We start from the raw sequence: 22,683 nt of genomic DNA, 5'->3' as shown, positions 1-22,683 counted from the left end.
GGGGGGGGGGGGGGAGGGGGCTAATAAAGTGTCTAGAGTCGTAGTGTTCCCAAACTCCCTTGAACTTTATTCTTTTGTTTTGTTTTTATAGCAAGAGGCATGACCAGTAGCTTGTTTTTAATGTAAAAAATGGCATGAAAATTTTTGTTTTGTCTCTTTCTTAAAGGTTGCCTCTTGTACATAAAAGTAGTTTCTTGTGTTTCTTATGTTCTTGCTATGCCCATGTCATGTTTTATTGTGAAATTCTCCAATGAGAAAAGCACCCGGTTACAATCCTTGAGTAAATGTATGAATAGGTATTTTAAGGAACACGTTCTATCTTTAGTGTTAACTTAGACCCTTTAAAGTCTTAAGAGTAAAAGTAGTATAAGTTTGTGTGGGAAAATTAATCAAATTGTTCTTAATTGTTATATTCTTATTAATTTGTTAATGTTAAATGGGGCGGGAGAATGGCACCAACATATGGGGGAAAGGACAATTACATCCTAACTTCCTAATTGTGGTGGTGACTCCTTAATTTGAACTTAAAGTGAAACAAATTCATCAATGCTAGGGGGAAAGGACAATTACATCCAAAAAGACTTCCTACGCGGAGATGAAACAAATAAATAATTTTGCAGCACTGCTTAGGGTGATTTTGAATCTAGGGGGAAAGGACAATTACATCCGAGAAGACTTCCTACGAGGATAGATAGCCCCTAAGCATCTGCAGCCCCTTGTGCTTAATTGTTAAATTAATTCAATCTTAACTTAAATTCCCATTACTCTTATATGAAATGAAGAAAGGACTTTTCTCGGTTACTTTAGCATTAAGGATAGAACCTATTCCTCATAATATACGTCTTATACAGGAGCAAGAAAAGGGTTGGACTGCACACACACACTCACTTGAGACTTGATGTTGGGTAGAATAGGTTCATGAGAAGTGTTTGAAGTTGTAATTAGTGTACTTGAAGCAAAGCCTTTCTTTTGAGACATTTGTTCTTAATATTGCCATAATCAAATCTTTTGTTGCTGCTATGTCTGTTGCCTTTTGCTTGAGGACAAGCAAAGATTCAAGTGTGGGGGAGTTTGATGAGTCATAGATAGTCTTATTTATTGCCTTATTTAGTTTAGTTTTATTTTAGATTTGATTTTATTTTATTTTATTGCATTTTATTTTAGTTTAGAATATTTTACTTCAAATTATGTTTTATTTTATTTTAGGAATAAATATATGGTGGAAGGTGCCTTGGAGCAAAAGAAAGAGGACTGGAACAAATACAGCGCAAGAATACGAAGATACGGGACAAAAATATGTCCCCCCAAAGTCATAAGCTTGGCACGGCCCGTGCCAACGTGTGGCACGGCCGTGCCCGTCTCCAGGACCTGTTTTGCTGCTTTTCTTCAAGCCCAAGTTACCCTGTTGCAGCTTTACCGTTTTATCCTTTTAGTTGCTTAGTTTCTAAGTCAGATGTAAAGCTATAAATAGAGTAGCTCTCCACCATAAACAATCATGCTTTACTTTGTTTATTTCAATTGCTATTTTAATAAAAGTCTTTATTTTCCCTTTTACTTTCTCTGCAATTTACTTTACTGTTATTTTCTCTCTTCTTCCCCCATGTCTACGATGAACATCAGTGAGTAGACTTCTTCGTCTTGGGATTATTGGGGAGTCTAATAACTCAATCCTAAACAAAACATGTCTAAACCCTAATTTCTATGTAACCCTAATTTCTAATCTAGATTCACCGTCTTAACGTGGATTAACAATTATCAAACTGTGGAAGCGAAAGCGGAGGGTTTGATAATCGTTAATCCATCATCCCAAACATCAATTCATAAAGCGAGAGCGGAGTCTTGATGTTGGAACAAGTGAATCTAGACAATAGTTGCAAAACAGTGAAATAGTCTTTGCAACTATTGAGACAAAGAGTAGTTTCAATCCTCTATGCATCTTCTAGTAATCATGTCAGTGAAATAGGCTTGGTTGCTAGAAGTAAACTCTCACCGGACTTTCATCGGAAAGGTGAGGGGCTAAGGGAAACCGGTCTTTAGAAATTAGTGTGTAAATCATGAAATTAGATGTTTAGGTTTTGTCTAGTGAAGGATTAGTCATTATGATGAACCAATGATCCTAAGGCCCTTTATTATTATTGTTTTTACCTTCAGCAATCAAACTCTCTTTCATTAACTTTCTCTCCTCTAATCATTCACTAAAAGTTAATTAAGTTGAACAACTCCCTAGCGGAACGATAACTCTACTTACTACTATTACTTCGATAGCCCGTGCACTTGCGCTTTGGCCCTATCATGTACTCGTAAGGCTTTGTAATATCATATTCAATACTGAGCAAGTGGATGTTACAGTAAGGGAAGTGAAAGGTTTGGACTTCAATTTTAGGTTTGAAATGGGGAAACTCAAAATTGCACAGTTGCATATCACAGAAACAATGAAAGCAAAGTGGCGCAATGTCATTGTTTGGGAGCATCATAAAAAAACAGGAAAAGTTCTTCCTCTTCAACCCAGCACGTCACTAGTCCAATCGGCAAATTTACTTCGTCTGCATTGATTTTCCATGGGTTAATTTGTTGCTCGGCTGATGTAAATTTTCTTAAGGAAAAGAAAATCATTGTGGGTCATACGAAGATGAGTAACGGGGAGTTGAAAGAGTTTTTTCATAACATGTCGTTTGGAGTTGATCCTGGGATAGTTGATTCCAGTTATGTTCAACTGGTTGAAAACTTGAACAACTACTCTGATGCGTTTTTCATATTAAGGATCTTGAAATTATTGTGGCATTTTTCCATGTGTTGTCTAGAACGGCTTATCAAATTTTTGAAAGAAGATTACAACTTTGTTGCTGCTGTGCTTGCTCTACTTAGTGTTGTGCAGACTGTTTATGCACTCCTAGCCTATTATCTCAGCAAGTAGTTCTGTATTGAATTTATATTTCATGTATGTTTCTTGTCCTTTTGTTTGGAATGGGAATTCATTTGTTTGTGTTTGTGTAGAGGAATTAAAATGCAAGTCAATTGATTTTTCTTGTGTCAAGCTAAATGTAAGAGTTTGATTTTGTTATTTCAATAGAAGACTTAGCCTAAGTCTGTTTTATTTATCAAACATTTCTTTGATCACATGTCACTCTTCCTTTGTTTAATGAGTCAAATGTTTCTTATTTTAGTGGAATAAACTTCATTTATTTTCTCCTAGTATTATACTTTGTTGAACTACTGCTACATATGTGCTCCTATAATTATGCTTGGAGTGGATTATTACTTTATTGAACTACTACTACATATGTGCTCCTATATTTATGCTGGGAATGGATTATTCAAAACTAAAGCTGTCAAGGTCTTGAGAATTTGAGCCCCAACTCATATGTCAAGGGGGTTTAAAACACTAAAAGATAATGGGCCTTCATTTTTTATAAGTCCCAAAATTGCAAGTCCCCCATATATGACATGTGAAGATGTAAAGTCACATTTAAGTTATGGAAATGGTCAACACCATAAAAGGCTTTTACTAAATAAATGGTGGTAGAGTTTTTACCGTAGGAATTGTATGGAAGAGAATAAGTTTCTCTTGAACCTATAAATAGAATAGTAACCACTGCTATATAAATCACAGTCTACTATGTATTCATAATGCAATCTGCATAGAGAGAAATATACACAATAATACATTAAACAGTTTCAACTTTATTTTAGTTGCGTGATAATATTGTTATTCTGATACCCAACAGTGGTATCAGAGCACTTGGTTTCGTTATCACTAATCCGCTGCGTTTATTGTTCACGGTTACTATTCTCACGTGTGGTTGTATACTTATGTAATGATTGTTAACGTGTACTAGATTTGTTCAAGTATACGATAATACATACAATATTGCTTACGTATACTATACTATTCACGGTGAAATAGTGTAATCCGGTTCAAAACCATGGCAACAAAATTTAAGATTGAGAAGTTTAATGGGAGTAATTTCTCACTGTGGAAATTAAAGATAAGGGCGGTTCTAAGAAAAGACAATTGCCTAGATGCAATTGATGGTAGACCTGCAGATATCACTGATCAAAAGTGGAGAGAGATGGATGACAACGCTGTTGCCAATTTGCACTTAGCAATGGCAGATTCGGTATTGTCAAGTATTGCAGAGAAAAAGTCTGCAAAGGAGATCTGGGATGCTCTTATTAAATTGTACGAGGTCAAGTCACTTCACACAAGAATTTTCTTAAAAAAGAGGCTCTACACTCTCCGAATGAATGAATCCATATCAATAACAAATCACATAAATACCATGAATATACTATTTGCTCAGCTCACGGCCTCAGATTTCACAATAGCTGAAAATGAACGTGCAGAACTTCTACTTCAGAGTTTACCTGATTCATATGATCAACTCATCATCAATATTACAAATAACAATATTGCTGACTCTCTTCATTTTGATGATGTTGCTGGTGCAATTATTGAAGAAGAATCTAGACGCAAGAATAAGGAAGAAAGGATAGAAAAGCAAGCAGAGGCTTTAGTGATGGCGAGAGGCAGATCAACGGAGCGAGGATCTAGTGGGAGTCAAGATCGTGGTAGATCAAAATCTCAGAGAAGGAAGAATTTCAAATGCTACAGTTGTGGTATGAGAGGGCATTATAAGAGGGAGTGTTGGAACAACAAAAGGAATGGAGAGAAGACATCAGAAGCGTCAACCTCTCAAGGTTGTGTTGCAAGTACCTCAGATGATGGAGAAATCTTGTATAGCGGAGCAGGAATTAGTTCTAAAGGTGGAAATGCGCTCAATGATGGTTGGATAGTGGACTCAGGCGCCACATGGCATATGACTCCACGCAAGGATTGGTTCTGCACCTATGAACCTATCTCGGAAGGATCTGTATTCATGGGCAATGATCACACTTTAGAAGTTCTTGGGATTGGTACTATCAAAATAAAGACACATGATGGTACTATTCGCAAAATACAAGGGGTACGTCACGTAAAGGACTTGAAGAAGAATTTATTGTCTATTGGGCAATTGGATGACCTCGGGTGCAAGATCCACACTGAAGGTGGAAACTTAAAAGTAGTAAAGGGAAACCTCGTGGTGATGAAAGTAGAGAAGCTCACAAATAATTTATACATGCTTGTGGGGGATACATTGCAAGATGCTAATGCATTGACTGCTGTAGCGAGCCAAGAAGAAACGACAATGATGTGGCATCACAAACTAGGCCATATGTCGGAACGTGGTTTGAAAGCTCTTGCGGAACAAAATCTTCTACCCGGGCTCAAGACAGTGAATTTGTCTTTTTGTGAGCACTGTGTGACAAGCAAGCAACATAGATTGAAGTTTTCCAGAATAACTACTAGAAGCAAATACATACTTGACTTGATACATTCTGATGTGTGGGAGTCACCACAAATATCCATGGGAGGAGCAAAATATTTTGTGTCATTTATTGATGACCACTCTAATAGATTATGGGTGTACCCAATCAAGAAGAAGTCAAATGTATTTACAGTATTCAAGGAATTTAAAGCACAAGTGGAACTTGAAACTGGTAAAAGAATAAAGTGCTTAAGAACAGACAATGGAGGAGAATATGTAGATGGCGACTTTCTAACATTCTGCAAATATGAGGGTATTACAAGACAATTCACAGTTCCACATACGCCTCAACAGAATGGTGTAGCAGAGCGAATGAATAGAACTCTCCTAGATATAACAAGAGCCATGTTGAGAACAGCAGGAGTGGCTAAGTCTTTCTGGGCAGAAGCTGTGAAAACTGCCTGTTACGTGATCAATCGATCTCCATCAACTGCAATTGGTTTGAAAACACCAATGGAGATTTGGAATGGAAAGCCACCTGATTATTCTTCCTTACATGTGTTCGGATGTACTGTGTACGCAATGTACAACTCCCAAGAAAGAACAAAACTAGATCCAAAGTCTAGAAAATGTATATTCTTGGGTTATGCTGACAACGTGAAGGGGTATCGCTTGTGGGATCCCACTGCTCACAAGCTTGTTGTTAGCAGAGATGTAGTCTTTGCAGAAAATGAATTGCAAAGTGATCAGAAACATGACAACACTGCCAAAGAAACAACTGCAGTGGAGATAGAAATGAAGTCTAAAGAAGATGATTCTTCTGAAGTAGAACCAGATGACCAAGCACCAGATGAGTCCAACAATACAAACGTTCGACGATCATCACGTCAGATTATAACACCAACCTGGCATTCAGACTATGTAATGAAAACTCATGATGCATATTGTCTTTTAACAGAAGAATGGGAGCCATCAACCTTTCAGGAGGCTGAAAGAAGCTCAGATGTTTCTCTGTGGATGGCAGCAATGCATGAAGAAATGGAAGCCTTACATAGAAACAAAACTTGGGAACTTGTTCAACTTCCCAAGGGTCGGAAAGCCATCGGGAACAAATGGGTATACAAGATCAAACGAGATAGTAATGATCAAGTAGAACGATATCGTGCAAGATTGGTGGTTAAAGGGTATGCTCAGAAAGAAGGTATAGATTTCAATGAAATATTCTCCCCAGTTGTTAGACTCACTACCATCAGAATAGTTTTGGCAATGTGTGCTGCGTTTGATTTACATCTTGAACAATTAGATGTAAAAACTGCTTTTCTTCATGGAGAGCTTGAAGAAGAAATATATATGCTCCAACCAGAAGGTTTTGAAGAACACGGAAAGGAAAACTTGGTTTGTAGGTTGACCAAATCTCTGTACGGTCTAAAACAGGCGCCTAGATGTTGGTACAAGAGATTTGATTCTTTCATAGTTAGCCTTGGATACAAAAGACTTAATTCAGACCATTGTACATACTACAATAGGTTTGGTAATATAGATTTTATCATTTTGTTGTTGTATGTGGATGACATGTTGGTGGTAGGACCCAACAAAGATCAAGTCCAAGAATTAAAGGCACAATTGGCTAGGGAGTTCGATATGAAGGACTTGGGGCCAGCAAACAAGATTTTAGGGATGCAAATTCACCGAGATAGAAAAGATAGGAATATTTGGCTTTCTCAAAGAAATTATTTACGAAAAGTTTTGCGGCGCTTCAACATGCAAAACTGTAAGCCAATATCTACCCCACTTCCTATCAATTATAAATTATCCTCAAGTATGAATCCTAGCAATGAAGCGGAGAGAATGGAAATATCTCGAGTACCCTATGCATCAGCGGTGGGAAGCCTTATTTATGCCATGATATGTACAAGACCAGACATTGCACAAGCAGTGGGAGCGGTTAGTCGATTTATGGCAGATCCTGGTAAAGAGCACTGGGATGCTGTTAAAAGAATCCTGAGATATATAAAAGGAACCTTAGATGTTTCATTATGTTTCAGAGGATTGGAATTTATTGTCAAAGGTTATGTTGGTTCAGATTTTGCAGGTGATCTTGATAAAAGAAGATCTACTACTGGTTATGTGTTCACACTTGTAGGAGGAGCAGTGAGTTGGTTGTCAAAATTACAATCTGTTGTAGCTCTATCTACTACAAAAGCTGAATATATGGCAGCTATGCAAGCTTGCAAGGAAGCTATTTGGATACAAAGACTAATGGAAGAACTCGGGCACAGTCAACAACAAATTGTTGTGTATTGTGACAGTCAGAGTGCATTGCACATTGCAAGGAATCCAGTCTTTCATTCGAGAACAAAACACATAGATGTTCAATACCATTTTGTTCGAGAAGTGGTAGAAAAAGGGAGTGTTGATATGCAGAAAATTCACACCAAAGACAATTTAGCAGATGTTATGACAAAGTCAATCAATGCTGACAAATTTACATGGTGTCGATCCTCCTACGGCATGATCGAAAGTTCACAAAAGTGACTTTAAGTGGGAGATTGTGAAGATGTAAAGTCACATTTAAGTTATTGAAATGGTCAACACCATAAAAGGCTTTTACTAAATAAATGGTGGTAGAGTTTTTACCGTAGGAATTGTATGGAAGAGAATAAGTTTCTCTTGAACCTATAAATAGAATAGTAACCACTGCTATATAAATCACAGTCTACTATGTATTCATAATGCCATCTGCATAGAGAGAAATATACACAATAATACATTAAACAATTTCAACTTTATTTTAGTTGCGAATATTGCTATTCTGATACCCAACATGACAGGGGGCCTGACGTTGGCCACCTTTTTAATTTTTTTTTTGCCCCGTGTTTTTTCATGATGCCCCTTTTTACAAAAATGTCCTTGAGATTTTCGAATTATATAATCCAAAAATCACAAGTGCATTTTCGGAAACAAAAATAAGGCATGCAAAAAAGGCTTAGGGTGAGAAAAGTAAACCCGTTTTTTTATTTCTTTTAATGAATTCAACCTAAATAAATTTTTTGTATAAAGTCTAATACTGTTTCCTCAGTCCAAATACATTTCATTTTCATGCCCAATATAGTTTTATTTTTAAGCCAATAATATTCATAACTTACATATATTAATAATTAAGTAATTAAATGTGGTTGTGGCAGCAATGTTCAACGGCCGACTGATGCACGGTTGATGTAATTGCAAAATTGCAAGTGTACCAATCGTTGACCAAGTAATAAAGTGATAAGTAAAGTATCGTATCCACAAGGATTGTCCTTTCATCCGAACAATTCTTGTTACTTATTTTTGTAAGTTTGATGGTATAAAAGTTAGGTTGCAATTTTTATCTGTTTGCAACAGAGCAAGTTTACGTGTTTTGGTTGCGGAAAAGTAAGCAGCGGTTAGGATTCTTTGAATCCCCTCTGTATATTCGTTGTTGGATAATAAGTAATAAATATGTCGTGTTATTTATCTTAGGTAGACTATACAAATGATGAGGCCGTTGAGACGTTCCTATTTTGGTAGGGCACCACCTGACCCAATGGATTTTAGCCACTGGGTACCTAATTAGGCTTATCCCTCTTATGGCTAACTGCACCTACTAATCGCAAGATGATCCTTACGTGCGGGGTCTTGTTAATTCAAAGGTAATTGAAACATAAACTTTATATTGGCTTTCAAATGATTCCCAAGGCAATGAAGGCTAAGGTTCCCTTAGGTCTGCCCATCTATGAATCTTAGGACACTCATAGCACACTCTCTTTACGCTTTCTTAGTAGTTCTACAAACGGGTAGCCCTAATCTACGTCTACCTTACTAAGGGTTTCAAGAGAATGGTCTTATTAGGATAGAGCTTTTGGTCGGAAAGCTAGGTGCTTGTTTCCCTAATTACTAACCAGTTGATTCCTAGCTTCAGTAAGGCACCACCCGACCCAATGGGTTCTAGCCACTGGGTACATACGTCTAGGGTAAACAATTCATATGGTATCTTTGACTAGTTAATAATTACTTACTTCCTAGACAGATAGTTATCAGTAAAGGGATATAAATATCAAGGTATAAGCATCCATTTAGTGATTGCAATATTAGGTCTTGTCACAACCTAAGTACCTAATCTAGGGTTGCACCTCTCACAGAAATAAAACTAAATACTAATAAAACTTAATAACGAACAAATGAATAAATAAAATAAACGACATATTAAATTAAATAAATATCCAACAAAAATATACAGAGGTTCATCTTAGAACTCTAACCTAAAAAGATTTAGTTACACATGGTAACTAAAAACAAATTACTAAAGATAAAAACATACCCTAGAAAATCAAGGAGAAGATATATTCTCTCCCGAAGCTCCAAAGTAGCCTTCCTCTTGAACTGCCACAGTTCTGAACGAGAAATTCTGAATGAGGAAGGCTAGTATTTATAGTGGGGATTTCTAATTGGGTTTGGGCTAAAAACGTGGGCTTTACCCACAAAAACAAAGGAAATTACATTTGCGCCCCCGCATTTAAGCATGCTTGAGGCGCATGCAATATGCTTAAGCGCATATTGCACCTCTTTTATGCCCTAGGCGCATGGTAGCAATAAACTATGCCCTAGGCGCATGGTAGCAATAAACCATGCCCTAGGCACATTTTAGATCCACTAGGCGCATGGTATTGCAATTCCATGCCATAGGCGCATTTGATTGTGCTTCTGGGCCCAAATTCTTCAATCTTCGTCGTTTTTAGGTATTCGCCTTCAAATAACTTGCCTTGGAACTTGGAAACAGAGTTCCTTCCTATGTAAAGTCTCATGAGGCCTCTTGAATCTTTATTCTTTGTCTTCCCAAAGTCTTGACAATTCTTCAGTTGTTCTTGAATTGCCGATTTGCATGATTTCTTCGTGAATTACTTCAATAACCCCCTAAAATTGCTATGTTTTGGGAAAACCAGAAGTACAGATTCAAATATAGAAAACATTACAAAAGTCCAGAAATCATAGGCAATCGTTCTAATACTCCTCCTTTTTGTGGCTAAAAGCTACTGAAAATGACTGAAAAACATGCTAAGAATAACGTAAGATGACCTGTCATTACCAACCACCGGCGTTGACCGCAGCGGAGCCCCGACGACCCCCGACGATGGACGACAGAGTTCCGGCTATTTTCCGATTACCCCCACGGCGGAGTTCTGATGGCTCACGGCGGCCGGTGGCGGTGCTCCAGTTATCTTGTGGTTGCCCACCGGTGACTTGGGTGGCTGGCTGTCTTTTCTATTTTAATATTTGTAAAATTTATTAATTATTAATTATATTATTCTAGGAAATAAAAAAAACTAAAAAATATGTTTTTACAAACTTTAAAAATTTTAATTTAGATTTATCAATAAAACAACAAAAATGGGGTTTGAGTCTAATGTAGATTTATTTAAGTGGGGGTCAAAAAATTGAGGCTTTGAAAGGGGCTTAATAATGGGAGTTTTTTAATTTGAGATTTTTTTGACAGCTCTATTCAAAACGATTAACTAGAAGAGTCTGTTGAATCTCGTGGTTTTTGGTTTTTGGTTTATGCTTTAAGTTATACACAACTCTGGAGTTTGGATTTTCATCTTTTTGCAAATATTTCTTCCTACCTGTTATGTATCCTTGGTTTCACTGAGAAGAGTTTGTTAAATTCCAGTGATTATATTGCATGAAAAATCTTAAAGGACGGTAGGATCAACACACTTCAGACTATTTTACCGTTTGTTTGTTTGTAGTAAATCCAGTAGCTAGTTTGATTTGAGTTGTTAAAGATGTTGATAGAATTGTGACGATGACCTTATTATACAACAATATTAATGATAGATAAGTTTACTTGATATCTCTTTTGTTTATTCTCATTGACATTTAGAGGATCATTTTTTTCAAAATTATCTATCTCTTTTGAATTGAAGTTCTCAAGTTCTTTTGAAAAATGAAGGAATCATAGTCGATAAGTGAGAAGTCCAATTATATGGGTCAATTATGTTGCCTTAATTACAGTATATTCTTATCTATATATAAAAGGATTAAATAAGTTTTTTTTTTATCCTTATATATATAGAAAATTTTGTTTTTAGTCCCCATGAAAAAAAGTGACATGTTTTGGTCTCTATAAAAAAATTTCAATATGGAATTTTAGTCTTTATTAAGTTAAAAGTTTTTTATTTATACTTAACCTTCTAAATTTTTGAAAGATTATTCTACAAACATGTTAAAAACAGTGTAAGAAACTCTTTTATTAAAAGGAAGTTTAACTTTTGTTACGACGATGATATTCAACGGGGTTTTCACTTTAGTGACATTACATTTGGTGACATTAGTCAAATTAGTGCATTTTAGATTAGAGTGAATGGTGGATGAATAATTAAAATAAATTATTTAGATAGAGATAATGATTGATTGATTGTGTGTGTGTGTGTGAGAGAGAGAGAGAGAGAGAGAGAGAGAGAGAGAGAGAGAGAGAGAGAGAAATATGAACAATATCACCATAAGTTAATGTCACCCAAGTGAAACTCATATTGAACACCCCTAATTTTCTAAGACTTATTCGATCAATAGTCAATACATCATTTGTTTTTACTATCTCGCTCTTATCACAATATCACCTATAATCATATATCACATCATTCTTTCTATTTATTTCTTTCTCAGGGTATATAGTAGGTGTATGGGTATCCAAATAATATTTTTCATTTATTTAAGTAAAACGAAACCCTCTTCTTCTTGCAAGTATAGTGAGGGTTTGCTTTTGGAAAATGTTTGATGATGATCCCTATAAATATTCAGAATTTTGTTTTTAGTCCTTACAAAATAAAATCACACTTTTTAGTCCCTATAAAATTTTCCATCAACATTTTTAGTCCCTATAAAATTTTCCATCAGCATTTTTAGTCCCTATAAAATTTTTCCATCAACATTTTTAGTCCCTAAAATGCTTAAGGAAAATGTCACATGGACTAAAAACAAAACTGTGAATATTTATAGGGACTAAAAACTTAATTAACCCTAAACACAATATGGAATAAATCTACGAGGTGCAACAAAAAATATATGGCACTAATAAAACAAATAAAACGAACAAAGAGAACATTGATATTTTAACATAGAAAACTCCTTAATGTAAGGGTAACCACGGGTTGTCCCGACTAGTGAAATAGCTCCGATATAATCAAATATAAGGATACAAGAAAGGCTCAATGTGATGCACAAATAGAGCTAACAACAAACCAAATCACAAAGCAACAATGCTTGATTTCCACTGTTTGTCTATACTTCTTCTTCCAATTCTTCGTTTCCATTTTCGTTTAATTTTCATAGCCGAATCACCTAAGAAAACCACACCGATTGGGATGAAACACCACCCATCAATTGGAATTTAATGGGTTGAAATGGGTTTGTGAGTTGTGACTGAGGAAGATGGTCTGGTACTGTCGTGAGAAAGAATGAAAGGAAAAAGACAAAACCTGCCTGATTTAATTTTTCATTAATAGCCATTGATGTGTCATTAAAACAAATGAATGGCTGTGATTAACTCACTAGAGAAAACAGGAGGAAAACCCACAGGAGAGGATCCATTCCCCTTATAAATGAGAACAATAAAGACGAAAAAATACCCAATTTTCTTCTCCAGTGCAAAGAAAATTTATGTTTGCTCAGACCTCACTACAAGAAAAAACAAGATTTGCTACCCAAAACTTGCTATAAAATGTATTGGTAGTTAATAATAAATCTCTTAACTACCATTTGACCCTGACCATTTAATTTTTATTATTTTTTAACCAAATTTCATTTCATTTTATTTTTTATTATTTTTAACTAATTTTTATTATTTCTTCAGTCACTTTCTCTTTCTTCAGTCACTCTCATTCACGATCTCTAGGTTCTCTCTCTCACATTCACTTTCTCTCGGTTCTCTTTGTGGATCCAAATCGATTCTCACCACCGCCGGAACCTTTCACCATCACCGGAAACTCACCATCACCACCGCCGGAAACTCCTCATTCACCAAAATCTCATATCGATCCAAATCGATTTGTGGATCCAAATCGATTCTTCGATTCCGCCGGAAACTCACCAGAATCCACGCCGGAAACTCCTCTTTCAATTCTGAATTTCACAATTCTACGGTATTTAGCTCCTCTGTCTCTATTTGTCTTAATTTCAAGCAAACTTTTCAGGTTTTGATTTTTGATTTTATCAGCTTGAATCGGTAGAATGAATTGACGTAGAATGATTTGATGTAGCTTGAATTGATTTTTGTGTATATATGATTTGATTGATTCGAAGGATTTTTGAGCATAATCTGATAAGCAGCTTGTGTAAATATGATATGATGATTGTAAATATGATATGTTATGATGATTGTATTAGATTTTTGAGCATAATCTGATAAGCAGCTTGTGTATCAGATAAGTACATAATCTGTCATAAAAATAGTTTATACATAAGCATTAGATTATAGCTTATGATAGCAGCTCATGGCTTATACATAAGCATTAGATTATAGCTTATAATAGTTTATACAACGCTGCTATAGCTTATAATGTGTGTTATTAGTTCCATTTCTTAGCAGAAAAGTATTAAATTCAATATAACCATATAAACTTACTCTAAGTAGTTATGCATATTTTTAACTATTTAACTTTTTAGTACAACGCTGCTATAGCTTGTAATGTGTGCACTAAAAACTTATAATCATGGACTGAGTAATATACAACGCTGGGGCTAATATATTAGCTTGTAATGGACTTTTCTATAATAGCTTTTAGTACAAAGCTGCTATAGCTTGTCTTTCTTCACTATCTATTGTTGAAGTTAACTTTTTTAGTACAATGTGAATTGAGTCCATTACAACGTTGGGGCTATTATCTAAGAAAGTCCATTATATAGCTTTTAGTACACATTATAAGCTATAGCAGCGTTCAAACTTGTAATGATTTAAGTAATTATACAACGCTGCTATAGCTTATAATGTGTGTTATTAGTTCCATTTCTTAGTCAATGTCATTTTCTACGCTCATAAGTCTATCATATTTATATATTATCTTCAACAATATAACTGTGTAAGCAAGACACTATGCCAAATGGTCAAAAGAACTTGCTTGGTTACTACTATTAAATAATCTGTTTGGTTTCTTTCATAACAGCTAACAAAGAAACTTTCTTATTTGGAAGTCAAGATTTTAAGATTGGTGTTTTTAATGTAAACATTGCTATGTGGCTGTCAATAAAATACATGTTCATCATTGGTTATGAACTTATGATGCACAATGAAAGCTTTGCCATCTGCGTCAATTTCGATTTTGATAGTCCGATTCCTTATTTGAGTTCAGAGCAGAACCCCTTGTATCTCTTTGAGTGAGAGAATCCTGGCTATATCTCTGTACATATATAATTTGTTTACATTCCTAACTAGCTAGGTAAACTACAACCTCTAATACGATCCAACTAATCACTTTGTATACTGATCCATGGGTGATGATTGTTCTACTTAAGTTATGATATTAGAGTAGAAAAACCTGTCAATCTGGGGATAAGGCAGAGAACCACAAATTTTGCTTGTCCCTGCACTTCTGGTGCCTTTACAAAAAGGTACCAGTTGACATAATACAAAATTGCTGACAAGAGTATAGGTTCCAGAAAACCCGGATTTGTTCTGATTTTCCATAAAATTGGTGCTCATTTTGAATTTCTTATTATTTCAGGCAAGAACACTAATTTCAAAGGTAACTGAGGAGAGGAATTCTGTTATTGAGCAAAATAAAAAGCTTCAGCAAGAACTGGTATGACGCTCAAAATAGGGTACTTCTTTTACGGTGTCATTGGTTTGACCCGATTAATGGAGTTAAGGTAGATGAGAAATATGGATTAGTTGACGTTAAGCCCAAATCGAGGCTTAATTCAAATGAGCCCTTTGTCTTAGCTTCACAGGCACAACAAGTGTACTATACAGTGTATCCACAAAGCAATTGCAGGGGTAGTACAGATTGGTGGGCAGCTTGCAAAGTTAAACGAAAACTCTTCGTAGCTGAGAGCTTCAACGACGAACAAGATGATTTGAATGAGCTGAATACTGATGATTATTACCAAGATGATGAATCCTCTGGAACAACTTATTTGATTAATTGTATGTATAAATCAAATATATATACAGCTTCAGCAGAGAGGCATGCAACATATGGGATGAGGCAGGGGTTGGATGACCAAGATCATGGACTGGCTAGGGCCGATGAATATAATGCAAGAAAAGGTACTGAAGTTATTATATCTAAAGGCAAAATAATTGTGTTATATATGGTCATAACTTATTTGATTAATTGTATGTATAAATCAAATATATATACAACTTCAGCAGAGAGGCGTTTCTAACAGTGAGAAGATGAACAACGCTACTTTGGGTTCTTTCCCACGGTCTACTGATCCACCAACTAACAACTCAACTTCAGTACCTTCAACTGAAGGATCTCATGATAGGAGAAAAGTTATATCTGTTGAGGCAGTCTCTAACCCGTAAGATGCTCATGAGTTCTACAATTTATTGTGAATTTTAAGTGATTTATGGCAAGTGAAAGATAAACCTGATATTAACACTTGATATTTTACAAACTTGTTTCCCACTTGCAGGAGGAGGTTTGTTCCCCAAACTGTGACCCGTGATATTATATCTAGGGTGATCACGAGAATGCCTACTCCAGCTGAGAAGTGGAAAGATTATCCAAGTGAAATGAAAGATGAGTTATTTAAGGAATTTACGGTAAGTATTTATGTTTTCTAGCCTTGTATAATTTATTTTTAGGAAAGTTTATTTATAGTTGTATTATAATGGTGCAGGGTAAATATAAGTTTACATCAGATTATGATTGTAATATGTCAAGAACCGTGTGGGAAAGAACATGCATGGACCGCTATCCTGATCATTTAAAAAATGCAAGAAAAATGGCCTTACGAGAAGTTAACTCGGTGAATTTGGTTGACACCAAGGGTCATGCACCCAAAGGAATGAAGGCAGAAGTATGGGATGGCTTGGTCGACATTTGGTTGAAACCAGAGTGGAAGAAGAAGTCTGATGCAAATCGTTGTAATAGAGCTGCCTTACCTGATGCAGTGTTGCACACAGGAGGCTCTATAAACTTTGGTGAACACAAAATAAGGATGGTAAGTTAGTAACATTTTTATATACACATACATCGATATTTATTATATTCTAATAAATGTGTTATAGGAGAAGGAGTTAAATCATGAAGTGTCGTATAGAGATGTGTATGACCGTGTTCATTAGAAAAAAGATGGAGAATATGTCTCTCAACGCTCAAAGAAGTTTATTGTAAGTTACTATAAATTTTAAAAAGTTATTGTGTAATATGAACATAGGTTACATTAATTACTATATCCGAAATATGTTTTTCAGGAGACATATGACACTGCCATGCTGGAAAAGTATGGAGATGATTTTTCCACTCATCCGGCAGTTGATTCTAACTTGTGGGCAGACACATTTAGTCACCATAAGACGAGACAGACTTTTGTGGGTAGCAGCTTAGACCTTGGTGGGTTTGTGTCAGCTTCATCTGCAGAGTTTACTGGTCCTTCCAACATCTTAGCTACATCAGAAGAAGCTATCAAGAAAACTGTAGATAAAGCAATGTGTTCTTTTGTACAATCACAGTTGATGCCATTATTGGAGCCAATCATATCACTGATTCAATCCATGCACAAAGCACCAATGCAAGGTGAACTCGCTGAAGATCACATGGATGCTAGGTAACATACTATTTTCCAATCTGTTTTTCCAAGTGACCTTATTGTATTCTGCAGTTTAAGCATCTATCTTGAATGTAATATTTATCGATGTTCTGTAAATAATGGTCGGGGTGATTTTGTGTTAGCTTAGCATATTTGTGATGACTTCGGTTTATGATGTTTCTATGATGTTTATCACCACTGCTAATTGAATATGAGAATGAGGAAGTGTGAAGACTGAACATAATTGAGAGAATGGATGTTCTTCTGAGTCCATGTATCATTCATTGAAACTTCTTATACATAGTATCTACACAGACTACACTATCTTACTGCCCCACTAAGCTTACAGTAATGTATCATTCACTAAAATAACATAAAGTGAATAATTATAACTGATTAACTATCAGAAAGTATGAGCAATACTACTCCTTTCAATTTTTTACATGCTGTATTATTGTTATCTGTGATATCAAATTTTCTATGTGTATGCCACTGTGTGTGGTTTGTTTTATAGGGTCCCATTGCACAATATATATGTTTATATAGTCATGGCACATTGTGTTTTATAATGTGTTCTCACTTTAATTATGCTCCATTTTCAGGTCTCTTGGAAAAAAAATGAAGGTTGAAGTCTATCCCAAGAACAATAAGATATATATGTATTTGACATATTATACTAGACCTATGGATCAGTACTTAAAAGTTGTAAAAATGTGTCCCTAGTTCATCTGAATATGAGATTGTTGTTTATGTTGTTTTGGTTTTGTAATGATACTATGAAATTGCTTGATGGCTCTTTTAATGAATGCTAAAGATATATAGTTTTGAGATTATATATGATGTGATTAGTTTTTTTAATCATCCACAATAAAGAAACCTCTAAAATATATTTGATGTGATTACTTTTGTTTAATCTAGCGTAATAATTTTTGATTACAAATATAAAAAAAAACAATTTATTGGAAAGGCACGCTGTAATTTATTAAAAAAAAAAACTAAAATGCTTGAAGTTTACTAAGAAATTTCTAGGATCATTTAGCTAGGAATTTATTAGGAAACTATTTAAGCAATATCCTAGCGAAATAGTTGCGAATCATAAACTTTTGAACACTATATTGTTACAAATTAGTTTCAAAGTCGCTAGGATTTTATTTTTATTAGTTACCAATTAGCTAGGGAATATTTTCCTAGACAATTTGCCGCCCAATCCATGCTACCGCCGATATGGCAACTAATTCCCAACAAAACAGTAGCTAAATGAGTTTTACTAGAAATTAACTACGATTTAGCTACTATTAATTTTGTAGCAAATCACTGATTTTCTTGTAGTGCCTTCTTTCCATGAGCCGAATGGTGAATAGGAAGAACTATGTGTTGCAGACATTTTCCGTAAATTTTCACTCTTCTTTTCTCTATTTGTTGGTTACTCCTCTCATCAACAAACACTCTTTATGAAAATCTAATATGACTCATCTCCAGTTAATATAAGTGAGACATATTGAGCTAATATATTTAGGCCTTCCTCCACATTATCATCAATATGAACTTTAGATAACTCCAACAACTTAGCATCCAAAATATCACATATGTAATGATATCTCACATCAATGTGTTTTGATATATTATGAAAAGATGGATTTTTTTCAAGATGAACAACACTTTGATTATCAACAAATAACATGTATTTATCCTAATAAAACAAGCTCCTTAAGGATGATCAATTTAACATCTGCATTGTATTGCAAGAGGCAAGATCAATTTAATAATTTCAAAGGCTTTGCAACTAAAAAATTAAAGTCAACTAACAAATTAAAGGCAAATTTTTTTATTACTCCAATCATGTCTACATAGATAGTGAAGAATCATCTCATGTGATTCAGTAGAAGCAAGATGCTTCCTAACAAACATTTTTGAAACCTCAAAATCAGCCAAAATACTTGGTGACATTGAGTTTGAGCGGCATTCATGACTTTAACGTATTTAATTGATAAATGAATTTTAGCAAGAGAGATGATCGGTTAGGAGAGTGATAAAGACAAAATCACCGAATTCCCCAAACTCAAAATCACTCAATTGAAACTCACGCAGAGAAACGAAATAAAACAGGGAGCTAGTTTAGTATGGCAATTGCAAGTTCAAACTTCCATAAATCTCAGATTCATAGGACATTCCTAATTGTGAAAGCAATTTCTCTCCAAGTTTTCGAAGAAGCTCTCCTTGAGACATCAACATAGCTGCTGCGTGTGCATGCTCTGTCTTTGTGTTTTCAGTTGGAACACTTGTGAGCTTCAGATTGTACTCTCCATCCTTCACCTCAACATTTACCCGAAGTGCCACATTTCTCTTTGACGAATCGTAGTTCAATGCCTCTGCATATAGGTTATTTTCATTAAATATTTAAGGATGATGTTAACTAGTACCCTTAAACACTAGTTAAGAATGGTAAAAATAGAAAAATTTCATTAAAAGCAACAAATCTTTTACTTTCAAAAAGTTAAATACTTCACTTTTTCAGATTTTCAAATACAATTTTTTTATATTAGTTTTCTTAATTAGTGTCCTGAAGGCAGCATTTCAAAGATAGATCCATATGTAAAAAAATTGTTGAAGTTAGCATCCAAATGATATTAACTTCAAAAAAGTTTAAAAAAATAAAAAAATACACAACATTTTACAAGTTATATAGTTCATGATTACATATATCTATGCAAAGGTGGTCGCTTGAATGATAAATAACAAAAATTTAGGATTGATTGGAGATGAAATTATTTAGGAACATTTTTCTATTGTTATCAAATTGTCTCTTTTGAGACAAACAATTTTGGTCGTTGAATTAAGATTTGACAATCTAATTTTCATTCATATCTTTTGGAATAAAAATAAAAACTACAAAGCTTAAGATTTAGACAATCTGATCCTAGTCCAACAACCATAGTTGTCCTTAAGCCAATCATGAACCTAAGCATATATATATATATATATATATATATATATATATATATATATATATATATATATATATAAGAAGAGAAGATGTTGTGGAAAACACACATATAACCTTGCCTCTTAAAATGACACCTAATGAAATTAGGGGTAAATGTTGTCTAAATATTACTTTTTCTAACTTGATGATGTAATCAAACGATTATTATGTCATGTAACAAAACAAGTTTGCATTCACATTCCTCTATGTCTCTATTGGTAACTGAAGACAACTATTTTCGGTTAAAAAGAAACAATACTTTTACACTTTACAAAAGAGAGTCTACTTGCAAGCTAACATGTCAATCCAATGCTTTCACGGTTTTCAATATTGTCACTATCAATGCTCCAACTTTATTAAATTTTTGGGGGCAAATTTGAAAAAATTCAAATTTCAAACACTCTTTTATATACCATTCAATACTCTACTCTTTTACCATTCTCTTTTTTTCCTTTTTCTCTCACTGGTTTTTATACATAATTTTTTTTCTTCAGTTTTTTTCTAACCTCCATTTTTTCCATCTCTTTACAGGAAAGTTGTTCTTGAACATGGGTTCTTGAACAACACAAGCAGGTAAATGAAGCTACTTCTATCTTCTATCTTTACAAAGGTATGAAAACAATGATTAAAATCAGTTTTTGGTAGCACACTTGTCTTAATTTTACATGCATATCAATCTCTAACAAAATAATTACTGGTTTTTTTCAGGTTTCAACCCTCACTATTGAGTTGAGTACAAGAAGAAAATATGGTAATAGAAGGAAACATGATCACAACTAATACAAGTAAAACGTTCTTCATTCTATGTCATACTATTTTTCTCTCTATCTTACACAAATCTATCAAATGAAATATTGTTAATCATTTTTCAATTATTTTAACTTTGCTTTAAGACTATTTAAATCATAAAGTATAACATTTCAAATATTATTTTTAGCTTGCTATTCGGTTTTTGAAAAGCAAAACATAATTTTATACTTTCTAAAATAATAATAATCATGCTAAACTTCTTTTCATAACACAAAAATATGATTATTTTTGCAGGTGATGAAGAAAAGAAAAAACATAAACAAAGAAGACAAAGTTGCAAAAACAGAATCAATAACATAAACAAATCTTCTTTAGAGTGCTTTTGTTCTTTGTATGAGGTGAACAACAAACCCCTTGACATTTATAAAGGGCATGTACATTATGAAAGAGGAAGAAGGTAAATATTTTTGGACAAAGAAAGAAAGAAATTTATGATTTATTCAAGAAGAATAAATACAATTTAATTAAAAATGGTAAGGTCAAACCGCATGCTTAGTCCCATCACAAGAGAAATTACAAAAAGTATTGAGAATTGTAGTTCATTATTTAAATGTCCTTTATTTTTCCTGTACTAAAAAAATCATGCTTGCAGGATTTTATTCCTAATCTAAAAATTATGCTTATGCTCTGGATGGTATCATTTGGCATCAACAAAGACTAAATGTCATACCAAATAGTCAACAAAAATGTACACCTGAAAAGGGATTTAAAAAAGTCATACTTAACAAAAACAGATGTAAGAAAATAGACCTGTAAAATAAACCAAATATAAAGATAAATACAAAAGAATATGAGAAAATTTATATTTTTTTTAAATCCATCTAAATAAAGATAATTTTTTTACAAACTACATAAAATAATATCATGTTTTTCATTTTCCTCCATAAAAAACTGAGTGAGTTTTTACCAATTAATTTGCTTCTTCCATCACAATTCTTGTATGTTGTGCTCCACCATTGCAAAATCCAGATTTGTATTAATAGAGTCAGATGACATGTTGGGGCGGTGGTCACAAATTCCGGCACGGTTGTCGCCGGAATAAGTCTTCCGATCACGTATTTTTTGGAGGGGTTTTGTAGAATAGATAGAGGGACTAATATTATGGTGATAGTTTTTGAAAAGGTGGAATGAGTAAGTCAAAATCTGACATGAAAGGGTTGGATCTCTAGCATAAAAATTATGGCTTGACAATCTTTTAAGTGAAGGAGGCAGATCTTGATAAGAGAAGAACAATGGTTGTGATGGTGCTGCAAACAGAGGTTGAACGGTTTGCATGCAGGGGTACAAACAATTGTGACGGTGGGAGAGAAGATAGCTTCTCTGGTTTGGTGTGTTAAGGGAGGAAAGAGAAAAAAAATGGATAAATGATAATGAAGGTGTGGCTTGGCTGCATGCAGAAGAGAAAGAAAAAAAAGGAATATCAAAAAGTGGGTCACGTGACAAATGAAAGAAAAAGGAAATGTGTGTGGCTCCTAAATTAAGTTTTAATTTTTAAATTAAAAAATAATAGTCACTTTAACTGTAATGAGTAGCCACAATAATCCTTCAATGTATAAATTTTTTAAAATAGTCTCTGATTGTGTACTTTGTTATTCAAAATAGTTTTTGACGCTAAAATAATTCATCAATACTCACAATAACTCTTTTTATATGATGATTGAAATGACAATAATTAAGTATTATAAAGACTGGTATGATAATAAGTAAGTATATTGAAGGACTAATATAAGAATATTAACGAAGTATTTTAATGTCAAGGACTATTTTGACTAACAAATTGCACAATTATGGACTATTTTGAAATTTTGATAC

At 34.2% G+C, this 22,683-nt stretch overlaps 2 long non-coding RNA genes and 1 pseudogene across 3 annotated transcripts; 2 read left to right on the top strand and 1 right to left on the bottom strand.

Annotated features, from left to right (window-relative positions):
* Positions 1 to 15,681: 15,681 nt before the first annotated feature.
* On the top strand, positions 15,682 to 17,911 carry LOC146907961 (uncharacterized; annotated as a pseudogene). Its single transcript, XR_015019338.1, has 6 exons — positions 15,682 to 15,845; positions 15,960 to 16,089; positions 16,167 to 16,490; positions 16,558 to 16,659; positions 16,744 to 17,096; positions 17,681 to 17,911. The product of XR_015019338.1 is annotated as an uncharacterized LOC146907961 (transcript).
* A 2,617-nt stretch (positions 17,912 to 20,528) lies between these two features.
* On the bottom strand, positions 20,529 to 22,481 carry LOC146907959 (uncharacterized). Its single transcript, XR_015019218.1, has 2 exons — positions 21,779 to 22,481; positions 20,529 to 21,565 (listed from the first exon to the last, which is right to left on the bottom strand). It is a non-coding gene; the product is annotated as an uncharacterized LOC146907959 (long non-coding RNA).
* LOC146907960 (uncharacterized) lies at positions 20,537 to 21,422 on the top strand. Its single transcript, XR_015019219.1, has 3 exons — positions 20,537 to 20,671; positions 20,770 to 20,846; positions 21,106 to 21,422. It is a non-coding gene; the product is annotated as an uncharacterized LOC146907960 (long non-coding RNA).
* Positions 22,482 to 22,683: the final 202 nt, after the last annotated feature.

Source organism: Medicago sativa, chromosome 7, assembly GCF_051527215.1.
Source record: "Medicago sativa cultivar Bolivia chromosome 7, Bolivia_mono, whole genome shotgun sequence".
Classification (NCBI taxonomy): Eukaryota; Viridiplantae; Streptophyta; class Magnoliopsida; order Fabales; family Fabaceae; genus Medicago; species Medicago sativa.
This window is presented reverse-complemented; position numbering and strand designations above follow the sequence as displayed.